Source organism: Aquarana catesbeiana, linkage group LG05 (genome assembly GCF_042186555.1).
Source record: "Aquarana catesbeiana isolate 2022-GZ linkage group LG05, ASM4218655v1, whole genome shotgun sequence".
Lineage (NCBI taxonomy): Eukaryota > Metazoa > Chordata > Amphibia > Anura > Ranidae > Aquarana > Aquarana catesbeiana.
In genome coordinates this window covers 33,283,497-33,297,971 of record NC_133328.1, presented here as the reverse complement: position 1 = coordinate 33,297,971, position 14,475 = coordinate 33,283,497, and the positions used below count along the sequence as shown (strand labels likewise).

Sequence of the window (14,475 nt, the reverse complement as noted above, 5' to 3'; positions counted from 1 at the left end):
CTCAGTAAGCCCAGGCAGATCAAAGATGGGCAACCTCCTCTGGAAGTGACTGCAAAGAGGCTGCAGAAGATCAGCAGCACTTAGATGCACAATAAAGGTGACATTATGGCAATTGCTTAGAATAGTGCATCCATTCAGGGGTTAGGTTGCCGATGCATGTTGTCCTTCAACAGTCCTGATCATGCTGTGTCCCTATTATTCAGGAACAGTGCCCCTCCCCCCTCCTCCTGTCTCAGGTCTGTTATATTGAGATAATTCACAACCATAGCTGCTAAACTGTAACATATGGGTGCTGAGAGCAGCTCACCATTCATTTCTGATTCAAGACATGTGTGCAGCTCAGCCATACAGTAAGTGTGCAGCAGAGGAAGCTCCCCCCCCCCCCCCCCCCCTGCAGTGGATGGTAATGGTCTGGCCCAAGCTCTGCACAAGGACACTGGGTGCCATTGGTGGCATTGTGGTGGCAGCTTCCAGGGGGGTCTCCTTGTCCAGCCATCACAGAGATGTGAGGATGGTGATGATGGGGAAGTAGATCTGCAGCAGTGACTCATGAGGAGGAGGACAAGGAGGAGGAGGCAGCAGCCATACACACACACACACACTGCACACATTGCACACACACTGCACTCCAGCAACGTGCACAGCCCAGCACTGCAAGGTAAGACCATGCCAGCCCCTGTACCCTGCCTGGGGCACCCTGCACCCTGATCACCGTCCCCTGATCCCCTGCCTGGACCCCCCCAACCTGCCTTCTGCTATCAAAACAAAAGGCACGGCGGACAGGCTTTTGTTCCAGTGCCTGCAGATGTCACCTCAATAGAGGGGGGCGTTGTACAGCATGCTGCATGGAGGTGTATGGTGGGGTGAAGGGGGGGCTGTCAGTGCCAGTTGCATGGCCGCCGGTGTACCTGTCACTGATCATGTCTGCAATCAGAGCTGCACAGCCTGCCTACTGGATCCAACCAATGTCTGCAATCCCTGATCTCTGCATGGATACATTACTATCCATTGTTTATACAATGTATCCATGGATTTACAAATACAGATCTTCTCTGTTTGTATATGTATTCATCTGTATCAAAACAAGCAGGGATACATTATACATACATGGGAATAGATACAGTCTATACTGCATACACATACTGTACATAGACACATGCCTCATAGCTCTCTACACACATATATATACTGTATATAACGCATCCTGTGTATTGACATATGTCTGATCAATTATGTGTATCTCTCTCTCTATATATATAAAGATTGCATCCATACTGTATATTGGCACATGTCCGATAATATGTCTCTCTCTCTACACACACACACACACACACCTGATATAATACATCTCTCTTTATACACAAACACACATATGTATATATAATGCATGCATACAGTATATTGACACATGCCTGATATGTGTATCTCTCTTTCTCTCTCTCGTTCTTTATATATATATATATATATATATATATATATATATATATATATATATATATATATATATATATATATATATAAATATTGTATACGATGCACACATAATGTATATTGACACAAGTCTGATCTCTCTCTCTCTTTAAATATATATTTGTATATAATGCATGCATACTGTATAAAACACATACCTCTCTCTCTCTCCTCTCTCTCTCTCTCTCTCTCTCTTTATATATATATATATATATATATATATATATATATATATATATATATATATATATATATATATATATATATATATATATAACACATACTGTATATTGATATATGCCTAATATAATATAATAAAATATAATATATAATGCATACATACAAATTAGCAACATCTATCGCTGTCTCTATCTATCTCTATACAGTATATATATATATATATATATATATAGTAGGTTTGTGTGTATATACAGTATGTGTGTATGCAGTATATATTATACATGCTATATATGTATATATAGAGAGACACAGAGAGAGATGAGGATATGGGGGAGTAAAATACACATGTGTATGTGTTTATATACAGTATGTGTGTATGCATTATATCATAAACTATACACATATTATAGGTATTAGGTATGTGTCTATATACAGTATGTTTGTATTCATTCTATCTATCTATCTATCTATCTATCTATCTATCTATCTATCTATCTATCTATCTATCTATCTATCTATCTATCTATCTATCTATCTATCTATACACATATTATATTAAGTATATAATATTATATTATATTAAGTATGTGCCTATATGCAATATGTTTGTATGCATTGTCTATCTATCTATCTATCTATCTATCTATCTATCTATCTATCTATCTATCTATCTATCTATCTATCTATCTATCTATCTATCTATCTATCTATCTATCTATCTATCTATCTATCTATCTATCTATCACACACCACACATAATGATTCATAACCAAACATTTTTCCATTGACACCGATGCAGCCTGTACACACTATATAAAAATCATATTGAGTTCCATATAGCATGCAGTGTTATTGCTGGAGGTGAGCGTGTCTTCCATGGGATGGTTGGTGACTGTCAGTGGCTAACCCTCTATTTCATAGTAAATCATTCTCTCCTCTCGCTCAGTCCCCTCCCAGCCGTGTTACTGAGGTGGTTATCATTTATCTCTTGCCAGGTGATGGGAAGAGATTATTGGTGGCACACGGTGAGGGAACTCTCTCCTCTATGGTGTGTAGTACTGGGAGCAGCACATACAGTCTCAGGATGGGGACTGACCATGTTATTATTATTTTTATACTGGATTTATATAGTGCCAACAGTTTGCTCAGCACTTTACAAAATGAAAGCAGACATTATGATTACAACACAATTTGGTACAGGAGGAATCAGAGTGCCTTGCTCGTTAGAGCTTACAACCTAAAAACTGCATTTTAATGCCTCATTAAATTAGCTGTCCTCCTAGGCATATGAGCCTCAGCTTCACTGTGGTGTAATATCACTTCGGCATTAAACATGTATTTCTTTTTTTTTTTTTTCTCCTCTCATTGCTGGCAGAATTATTGATTGTAGGGTTGAGTTTCACAATTCTATAGTCACTGAACACAAACAATGGCAGTTAGAGGAACATGTAGAAGAAGCCAAGCAGACATGGGTTTGTGGATAGGACAGTCTGTGGCCTAGGACAGCAAAGTTTCCTGAGGCAGTGGAATATGTCTCCAAAATTTCAATTCAATTCAATTTTATAAGAACAAATGAGGATATTGTTCTTTTCAGTTATTGGTATTATACCTTTAACAGTTTAATCAAGAGGCTGGAGATTTAGCCGCTGCAAACATTTGGGCCATAGAAAATGAAGCCTGGGGATGGGGTGATCTGCACCCTAAAATAATTGCTTTTTTTTCCTTACATAAAATATGACTTTCATAGATGAAGGTTAAGTGTAGCTCTATGTCAGCCATTCTCAACCAGGGTTCCTCCAGAGGTAGCTAGGGGTTCCTTGAGCTGTGGCTGATTTAACTCCTGTTTGGTGGTGCCTACATAGTTCTGAGCCAATGCCACTTGGAGGAGCCAGTGGTATGACACCAATGATCTTTATCTGTAAGGGGGCTATTCTTACACTGACCACCAAAGTAAGGGCCATTGTTCCCACTGACCCCCAACGAATGGGTTTTTCAGAGGTTCCCCGAGACCTGAAAATAATTTTAAGGGTTCCCCTGGGCTAAAAAGGTTGAGAAAGGCTGCTCTATATCATAGAGATTTTTCAGCACTTTGGGAATTTTCTGTAAGAAGCATGGACTCCCTTTTTTGGGGGTCATTCACCAACATACACTATATTACCAAAAGTATTGGGACACCTGCCTTTACACGCACATGAACTTTAATGCCATCCCAGTCTTAGTCCATAGGGTTCAATATTGAGTTGGCCCACCCTTTGCAGCGATAACAGCTTCAACTCTTCTGGGAAGGCTGACCACAAGGTTTAGGAGTGTGTCTATGGGAATGTTTGACCATTCTTCTAGAAGCGTATTTGTGAGGTCAGGCACTGATGTTGGGCGACTGGAGGGCTGGGCTGTGGAGGGGCGGGAGCGGCCAGCTCAGGCTCTCAGCGGCTCACTCCAGCCCGCTGTTGGCTTAAAACGGGTCACAGGACGAACTGCACTCCGGTGATCCACATGAGAAGTACAGCCAAACAAGCTTTGACTGTACTTCTTTAAACATTCCAAAAAAGTGCAGCTCAAATGAAAATAAGTTAACCATCACTGAAATTATATACGTGAGTTCATATAAGTGAATACACAATTAGAAAATCCCAAAGTGCAAAACGTGAAAAATCTTCATCCAAAAGATGTAATTCTTCCTTCTTCATGTGCTTTATCTAACACGCTTACCAGAATATATTGACTCTAAAGGAATCAAAAATGTGCTTGTATCTATAGAATCCCACACAGGATGATGTGACCCTCCTCTTGTCTGGTTATTCCTTCAGCAATCATCATTATCCAATGTCCAAGGCTCCACCATAGTACAGGGAAAGAACCAAAAAACCACATAGTGTAAAACCGCTAACTTGAGAATTTGTTAAAATATAATACAAAGCGTACCATACTCACAAAGTTAAAAACATAAGCGCTTATAGTAAGATACAGGCGATCCCGGGGCTTAGATGGGCCACTTCCAGGTATCGGGATACGTGATGACGTCACAAACATCGGCTTTTGCAAGATTTATACTTATCAATTTGTATCAATTGATGTGCCAGCAGCTTTGTTATTCCTCAAAGCACCATTTCTTCTACCATTTTAGTCTATAAATTAAATATTAGCAGGGATTCCCTGAGACCAGAAAGTCGTTTCAAGTTTTCCTCAATGTTAAAAAGGTTAATAAAGGCTGTCATGGACTGTTAAACTGCCTCCAACAAAGCTTCCACGGCAACACCTGACATTATCGAAAAAAAGTCCTTCAGAATGGGGAGTTCAAATCCCCTGCAACACATTCCCTGTATACCTATTACCAACTGCAACTAAATCTTGGAACCAAACTTCCTTCGTTAGACTCTTCACGCAGGATGCTCCTTATCGTACACATGTCCTTATGGGTCCCTCAAGGCTTCAGTGGTTAATACAATATAGGAGGAAAACAAAGCATATGTTTCAGCATTCTTTTGTTGGCCAGCTGCTGATTGCGTGGAGCCAGGCAGGATTGTGGATTCCAACAAAGCAGAACCCTAAAAAAAATCAGGTGCCGGGTGCCATTTATTTTAGGCGCCTTGACGACCTGGCTCCTGACTATGCGATCGTATCTGGCCTCAGACATCTGCTTAAGCACATAACAAATGTGCTTAATTTGGTAGCTTGTGCAACATTCCAGAGTCATTCAGTGTTACATTCAGTGCGTCACATCATCACACGACTCGGAAAAAATAATTATCGGAGATTGTTTGCCAGAGATTTTTCCAGATTTTGATGGAAATCCTCTTTGGCTGACTAAAGTATTGGCCACAATGGAACCCATAAACCATCCAGCTGTCATGCGGCCAGCAAGGCACTGATAAGGGATTTTTGTTAGCCAGCAGCATTTATTAAACGAGAAGTTGGTTGGTTGGTCGCATTGCTGCAATTGCCCTTGACAGTGGGCACGTTAGGGCTCATACACTCAGGGACATGTTGAATGCTGATTGTTTTTTCTAGATGGTGGTAAATATTTCCCTGCAGTAGGTTTATGCTTTCAGCTTTGTTAATGTCAGCCAATGCATTTAAAGGTTTTATGCATGCAAAGCCCAAAAGGAGCAGCTTTTGAAAGCAAAAAAAAATGCAGTGGGTGGTATTAAACAATCTCAACTGATTTTACTGAACTCAGAGTAGTACTAAATGGATTCTAGAGCAGCCTTTCTCAACCAGTGTTCCATAGAACCCTAGGGTTCTTCCAGAGGTTGCTATGGGTTCCTTGTGAAATTAGCCATTTCTTCCTCTTGGATAAGTAACCATTGACAAAATCATCTTTTTAGCTATTTGTACGGGGAATTCATCCCCACTGAGCTCCAGTGTAAAGGGCCCGTACACCAATGACTACCAATATAAGGTGGTCCTTTTCCACCATCCACTACTGAAAGAGGGCACTTTACTAACCACTAGTTTGAAGGATCCCTACAATTTCCATGGTCTTCGTATTGTTTCTGGCCACTATTATTATCTTTATTATGTCACTCGTAATTTAATTATTATTACTAAAAATAATTTATTAGCAGGGTTGACTTGAACTTTATTTCAAGGTTCCTCCTTGGTAAATGGTTGAAAAAGGCTGCACCCAAAGAAAATCTGTGTGGAAAACAAATTAGTGCACTGTTTAAATTGCAGGGACCTGCACCACACCTTTTATTCACAATGTACTTCTCCTGAAACTTGGGGCACTCTGTGGTCATTAGATTTGGCTTGCCTTGTTCCTCTTCATGTGCCTTGTTCTTGGCTAGTTGCGCCATTCATCACAGTGATGGACCATTCATTTTTGTTGGGGTACAGGGAGCTGCCTAATGTATGATGGGATCTAGGGCAGCCTTTCTTAAACTTTTCAACATGGAGGAACCCTTGAAATAACTTTCTGCTCTCAGGGAACGCCTACTAAATGTTACTATATGTACAACTAATGATAGATTAGTGTGATGGTCAGTGGGAAGAATGCTCCTTATGCTTGTGGTCATTGGGAATAATTACCCCCATACAGATAGCTAAAAGATCAATGGTGTCAGTGGGAACTTATCTGGGAGGTAGAAATTGCTTATTGCTCAAGGAACCCCTAGCAATCTCTGGATGAACCCTGGTTGAGAAACCCTGATCTAGGGTGTGGTGGTCAATTCTTAAAGGACTGGCCACTGGTCTCTGGTACATCTCTAACTGTCCACCAGAAAAGAAAAGAGGGAGTCAGGAGAGCCCTTATGCCGCGTACACACGGTCGGACTTTTCGACCGGACTGGTCCAACGGACCGAGTCCGGCGGACAATACGATCATGGACTTCATCGGACTTTCAGCGGACTTTTCTAGTTGAAAATCTGATGGACTTTAGATTTGGAACATGCTTCAAATCTTTACGTCGTAACTCCTCTGGACCCAGAAATCCGCTCGTCTGTATGCTAGTCTGACGGACAAAAAACTATGCTAGGGCAGCTATTGGCTCCTGGCTACCCTGTTTCCCCGAAAATAAGACCTAGCGTGATTGTCGGTGATGGCTGTAATATAAGCCCTACCCCCCAAATAAGCCCTAGTTAAAGTCCTTGTAGGTCTTATTTTCAGGGTAGGGCTTATTTTCGGGGAAACAGGGTAGGGCTTATTTGGGGGGGTAGGGCTTATATTGCAGCCATCACCGACAATCACACTAGGTCTTATTTTCGGGGAAACAGGGTATCAACTTCCTTATTTTAGTCTGGTGTACGTCATCGTGTACGAATCCGTCGGACTTTGGTGTGATCGTGTGTAGGCAAGTCCGTTCGTTAAAAGGTCAGTCGGAAGTCCGTCAAAAGTCCGTTGAAAGTCCGTCGGACCAGTCCGGTCGAAAAGTCTGACCGTGTGTACGCGGCATTAGACTGTAATTACTTGGTTCGAAAAAGATGCTTGGCTCAAAAAAGGTTTGCAAGACAGGAAAAGGAAAACGGGAGAATGGCTTACATCTGTTGAGGCTGTGGTTACCCTAGGGGTGGGAACATGTAATCTTCCAATTACGTGGATGGAGAAAAACCTGTCTCCACGCAGGATGAGAGTGGTCACTTTCAATGCCATTGGGGATCCAATATTTGGTCCTCTGTAAGGTTTCAGACAGGCACATGCAATAGGTGAGAAAAATTCTGCAAAAAAGCCCGTCAGTGGTCCGATCAGCAGAGATGCATGTTGTGATATGTTGGATTTGGTGTGGTGGTCCGACCACCAACAGGCTTTTTTGCAGACTTCTTTCAAACCTGCCTTATGAAACTCTAAGGTGACTGAAATTTACGTTGAGAACCTTGAGGCAGGCACTCTTTAAAGCATATATACAGCCATTAAACTACTACAGCTATAAAAGCACGTTGCCATGCCTGGGCCATAAACTATATATTACAAAGCTCAAAGTACCTATGGACTTGTCTACTTGATATGACATTACACAGTAAAAAGTAAACAGACATATTCTCTATTGTCTTGCCTTATAAAAAGAGACATACTTCAGGCAGCAAATACTTTACAACACGGTTAAGAAGAATAAATTCTGCATTTTATTAATTTAGGGCTAAACAATTGTAATAATTTCCTGGTTTGGAGAATAATTTCATTTTCTGTCCATGTAAATAACACAGTTGAAATGGAAAGGTCAAGAGACTAGGGGGATGAAGTCAAAGTGAGCGCATACTTACAACATAAGAAATAATCAACTGAAATTTCCATAATGTCTTATTTTCAAATGTTATTTGGTAGAGCTGCACAATTCTAACTAAAATGAGAATCGTAATTTTTTTTGCTTAGAAGATAGATCACGATTCTCTCACGATTTTCGAGGCATAACATCATCTTTCACATTAAAACAAAAAAAAAATTGGGCTAACTTTACTGTTTCGTTTTTTTTTTATTCATTGAAGTGTATTTTTTCCCCAAAAATTTGAAAGACCGCTGGGCAAATACAATGTGACATAAAATATTGCAGCAATTGACATTTTATTCCCTAGGGTCTCTGCTAAAATATATATAATGTTTGGGGGTTCCAAGTAATTTTCTAGCAAAAAATATTGACTTAAACAAGTGTCAGAAAAAGATTTAGACTTTAAGTGGTTAAACTTCCTGCATTTACACGTTGTTAAAAACTTGGCAGACTGCCTGGATTTTTTCTTTACACACAGAAGTTTCTCCCTTTGATCTAAGAAGGAAGAGTTAGTTACAATGTTTCATGTTAAAAACTTGGCAGACTGCCCCGATGTTTTCTTTTGACAGCTGAGTGAGCAGATAAGTCTCTCCATTTGTTATATGAAAGAATCGGCAAACTGCAATAGAGATCGTCAGGGGGGTTGAATCCAGATCACGATTTTTTAACGATTAATTGTGGAGCTCTATCATTTGGATGAGCTGGTTTTAAAGGAGAGAGAAATAAGGTGGCTGCCATTGCTGTTTTGTTTTGTGTCTATGACACAAAATATTAAATCCTGAGGGTCACCGTGACATGAAACATAGCAATGGTGGCCTCCAAGTTTCTCTTAGGAAAGGTTGACTTTGAAGTAAATCTAAAGCCTACACAATTAATTTTTTTAAATTTTGGATGAAGTGTGGAAGGTGTTGAACATCTTTCAGATTTGTATTGTTGAAGGCTCAGAAGAAGTGTAGGATGCTGGAACATTTGTGCTAATTGATCTTGGAATTGATGAACAAGCTGATTTATTTTTAGGCAGCGTTCCATGGAGAGGTCAACACAATCTGAAGTCCAAGGAGGAAAACACCAAACCTGTTTTGAAAAGTCCAGATTAAAAAAAAAAAATCACATTCGGTAACATCCAGGGCATCCAGGTTCTGGTACCTCCAGCACTGAATGTATGTAATGGCAAGGCGTTTTGAGGGGTGTTGAAGGGTCTATTGATGTTGGCTACTGGGGGATCTATTGTTGTAGGGGATATCTAGCCCCAAAGGGGGTGGGGTCTTTTGTTGCTGAGGGATCAACCTCTGAGGAAGGGGTCTATTGATGCTGACTGCTGGGGGATTTATTGTTGCTGGGGAAATCTATTGTTGCGGAGCTGTATATTGGTCCTGGTAGGGGATCTATTGTTGGGGGAGGGGGGTTCTTATGTTGCTGAAGGATCTATTATTGAGGAACAGGTCTTTTGTTGCTGGCTGCTGTGGAATCTATTGTTGAAGAGAGGGCCATTATTGATGGTAGGAGATATACTGTTGCAGGGGGGTCTTATATTGGTGAGGGATCTACTAGTGAGGAAGGAGTCTATTATTGCTATCTGCTGGAGGGTCTATTGATGCTGGCTTCTGGCAGATCTTTTCTCACTGGGGGATATATTGTTGCTGAGGAGTCTAGACATTGCTAGAAGGGGATCTATTTTTGCAGGGGTCATATGTTGCTGAGGGATTTACTGTTGAAGAAGGGGTTTATTGCTGCTAGCTGCTGGAGGGTCTGTTGATGCTGGCTGCTGGGAGATTTATTGTCACTGGGGGCGAACTATTGTTGCTGAGGAGTCTGAGAGAAGGAGGGGGAGAGAGGGTTGGGACTTTAAATGAGGCAATGAGTGGGTAGGTCCATCTGCCTCCATCCCTGTTATATATTAAAAGAGGGGGGTTGTTGGGACTTTGTATGAAGCACTGCTAAGGGAATTGAATATGCAATCACGTTAATGGATTCAAGACAAATATGTATAGATTAGTAAGGATAACAAGATAAACAAAGGTAACACCTTAACAATTTATTGTACATCTCAAAATGGGGGAAAGGGGATGATGGGATTATTGCGGTGCCACCAAAAAACAAAAATATTGGAACAATTTTTTATATAAAATCATTTGATTTATTTTATTGATATCAAAACCATCTAAAATGTTTACGTGAAAGGGTACAAAAATACAGAGCAAAAACAAAAATACAGTTCAAATAAATGACCGTCACCAAAGATGTTGAAGGGTGATCGTAGTCTTTTGTTCCCAACTAGTTTCGCCAAAACATTGGCTTCATCAGGGGAATGTATAAATGTGCTGAAGAGAGTAAAACCACATGCGGGTTCCAAGACGCAAGGGGGACACCACCAAGACACTAGGGATAGGAGTCACACTCAGCCCAGTAATTGGCTACAGGGGAATTAGAGGGCGCCCTAGTTATATGCAAGATCACGGCGCTCAATGTTGCACAAGGGAGATTCACAGCGCAGTCAGTTCATGTGAAAAATCGCATGAATGCGGTCAAAGGGACGGAAAGGCATAAAGTTAAAGATGAAAATAAAAATGCGTCCTATGAGTGAGGTTCCGCCAATATCTTGGCTAAACGTTGGAACCTCCACAGTAGGTCCTTCTGATGACACCGGTTGTTGTAGATGGTCTTACACATATGTAGCCAGCTCCCCATGGTGATCCCGCAGCAAGGGGATCACCATGGGGAGCTGGCTACATATGTGAAAGACCATCTACAACAACCGGTGTCATCAGAAGGACCTACTGTGGAGGTTCCAACGTTTAGTCAAGATATTGGCGGAACCTCACTCATAGGACGCATTTTTATTTTTATCTTTAACTTTATGCCTTTCCGTCCCTTTGACCGCATTCATACGATTTTTCACATGAACTGACTGCGCTGTGAATCTCCCTTGTGCAACATTGAGCGCCGTGATCTTGCATATAACTAGGGCGGCCTCTAATTCCCCTGTAGCCAATTACTGGGCTGAGTGTGACTCCTATCCCTAGTGTCTTGGTGGTGTCTCCCATGCGTCTTGGAACCCGCATGTGGTTTTACTCTCTTCAGCACATTTATACATTCCCCTGATGAAGCCAATGTTTTGGCGAAACTAGTTGGGAACAAAAGACTACGATCACCCTTCAACATCTTTGGTGACGGTCATTTATTTGAACTGTATTTTTGTTTTTGCTCTGTATTTTTGTACCCTTTCACGTAAACATTTTAGATGTTTTTGATATCAATAAAATAAATCAAATGATTTTATATAAAAAATTGTTCCAATATTTTTGTTTTTTGGTGGCACCGCAATAATACCATCATCCCCTTTCCCCCATTTTGAGATCTTTGACTCGGGATGAGGTGCCATATCTAGCAGGACACACCACCCACCATCCAATTTATTGTACATAATGACAACATGATTCACGATATAATGGTAACAATTACATAAATATGACAACATTATTCCAATTCATAATGAACACATTTATGTTGTTGGTGATAATAGAAGACCATATTAATCAATCTCAAAATCACATGATCGCAATGATGTAGCACAAGGCTGGGGCTCTACGCGTTTCGTGGAGATGTCCACTCATCAGGAGCAGTAACAAATGGATAGATCTATATTGGGACAAATAATGCAGAGTGAACAGATGGTTGACGCAGGCAATTGGCGCTCAAACCCTCCCCTCGTGTTGATTACTGATGGATAACATCACGTCCACGTGCAGGGTCAATAGACGTCACATTTCCGACGCGTGGGGCGTGGCGTCGATGTGCGTCGGGTACCCGCCCACCCCCCCGCATCCAAAAGACTGGTTTATGTTTCACTCACAGGGTTAATTGGTATTTTCTTATCTTTACATCCTTCTTGGTCTGGGTATATGGGTCTTAATATCTAGTGCCTTACTTTTCACCTGGTCTCTTGACACTATAACATGCCTCTTGAGGCTGTAGTTCTTCAATCTGCCTTTGTGCAGCTCTACCCACATATATATATATATATATATATATATATATATATATATATATATATATATATATACTTATCCAATGTTCTTATTCACAGGAATTCATTGCCACTGTTACATAGTGTGCACCAATACTTAAATTGCTACTAATTGAGGACTACACTGTCACCAGTATCACTCCTTTGTGCCTCTGTGCGGCCGTGGATTTGCGACCTCAGCTCTCTGGAGATGTTTGTTATCCATGGTGCCTCAGCCATCCAGCATTACTTCTCTTGTATATCCAATTCATTTGTAGGTAAGAGTGCTTGGAAAATGTTCCATCTTCCTCTGCCCTCTCTTCTCTCCTGTGTCAACCATCTGTTCACTCTGCATTATTTGTCCCTATATAGATCCATCCATTTGTTACTGCTCCTGATGAGTGGACATCGCCACGAAACGCGTAGAGCCCCAGCCTTATGCTACATCATTGTGATCATGTGATTTTGAGATTGATTAATATGGACTTCTATTATCACCAATAACATAATTATGTTCATTATGAATTGGAACAATTTTATCATATTTATGTAATTGTTACCATTATATCGTGCATCATGTTGTCATTATGTACAATAAATTGTTAAGTTGTTACCTTTGTTTATCTTGTTATCCTTACTATTCTATACATTTTTTTCTTGGATTCATTAACATGTGATTGCATATTCAATTCCCTTAGCAGTGCTTTACACAAAGTCCTAACAATCCCCTTTTAATTGCTGAGTCTGTTAATGCTGGCAAGGGATCTATTGTTGCAGGGGGTCTTATTTTGCTGAACGGTCTACTATTAAGGAATGGGTCTGTTGTTGCTGGCTGATGGAGGGCCTATTGATGGGAGATCTATTGTTGCTGGGGGGTCTATTGTTGTGGAGAGGTCCATTATTGCTAGCAGGTGATCTATTGTTGCAGGGGGGGGTCTTTTATTCATGAGGTATCTACTGTTGAGGAAGGAATGTATTGTTACTGGCTGCTGGAGGGTTGATTGATGCTGGCTTCTGGAAGATCTTTTGTCCCTGCGGGTCTGTTGTTGCTGGTAGGGGATCTATTGTTGCAGGGGTCTTATGTTGCTGAGGGATCTACTATTGAGAAAAGGGTCTATTGCTGCTGGAGGGTTTGTTGATGCTGGGAGATATATTATTGCTGGGAGGGAGGTCTACTCTTCCTGGCTGCAGAGGATCTATTTTACTGCTTCTTGTTATCATTACCAAATTTCATACAAATAACTTAGCACCAAAAAATTTTACTTGGTGCTGTATTCTCCAAAATGGGTAGTACGGAGGTGGGTATGGGGTGAAACCAAAGGATGGTGCTCGGAGGTGGGAAGGAGGCAGAGACAAAGAATGACTCAGAAGGGAAGAGTACCCGCACCTATTCAAAAATGCCCTGGTAACATCCAATGTTTTTTATAGGTTCAAAGGCTTCCCTTTATTCAAGGCTACAAAATAAACATAAAAGGTGCAATAAATATACATATATAATCTGGTATAAGAGGTATAAAAGGAATATTTCTTATTAGAACTATAATACATCCCTGGGAATTACAGACCAGTTAGCCTAACATCAATAGTATGTAAACTCTTGGAGGGGATGATAAGGGACTATATACAAGATTTTAGTAATAAGAACGGTATCATTAGCAGTAATCAGCATGGATTCATGAAGAATTGTTCTTGCCAAACCAATCTATTAACCTTCTATGAGGAGGTGAGTTGCCATCTAGATAAAGGAAGGCCCGTAGACGTGGTGTATCTGGATTTTGCAAAAGCATTTGACACAGTTCCCCATAAACGTTTACTGTACAAAATAAGGTCCGTTGGCATGGACCATAGGGTGAGTACATGGATTGAAAACTGGCTACAAGGGCGAGTTCAGAGGGTGGTGATAAATGGGGAGTACTCAGAATGGTCAGGGGTGGGTAGTGGGGTTCCCCAGGGTTCTGTGCTGGGACCAATCCTGTTTAATTTGTTTATAAACGACCTGAAGGATGGGTAAACAGTTCAATCTCTGTATTTGCGGACGATACTAAGCTAAGCAGGGCAATAACTTCTCCGCAGGATGTGGAAACCTTGCAAAAAGACCTGAACAAATTAATGGGGTGGGCG

The 14,475-nt window shown here is 40.9% G+C and overlaps 1 protein-coding gene across 2 annotated transcripts in view; it reads left to right on the top strand.

Annotated features, from left to right (window-relative positions):
- Nucleotides 1–393: 393 nt before the first annotated feature.
- PPP1R9A (protein phosphatase 1 regulatory subunit 9A) overlaps nucleotides 394–14,475 on the top strand; it is a 342,676-nt gene continuing 328,594 nt past the window's right edge. For both annotated transcript variants that reach the window (XM_073629582.1, XM_073629581.1), the window contains exon 1: nucleotides 394–658. The gene's annotated coding sequence lies outside the window, so the exon portion shown is untranslated. The remainder of the gene's footprint in view (nucleotides 659–14,475) is intronic.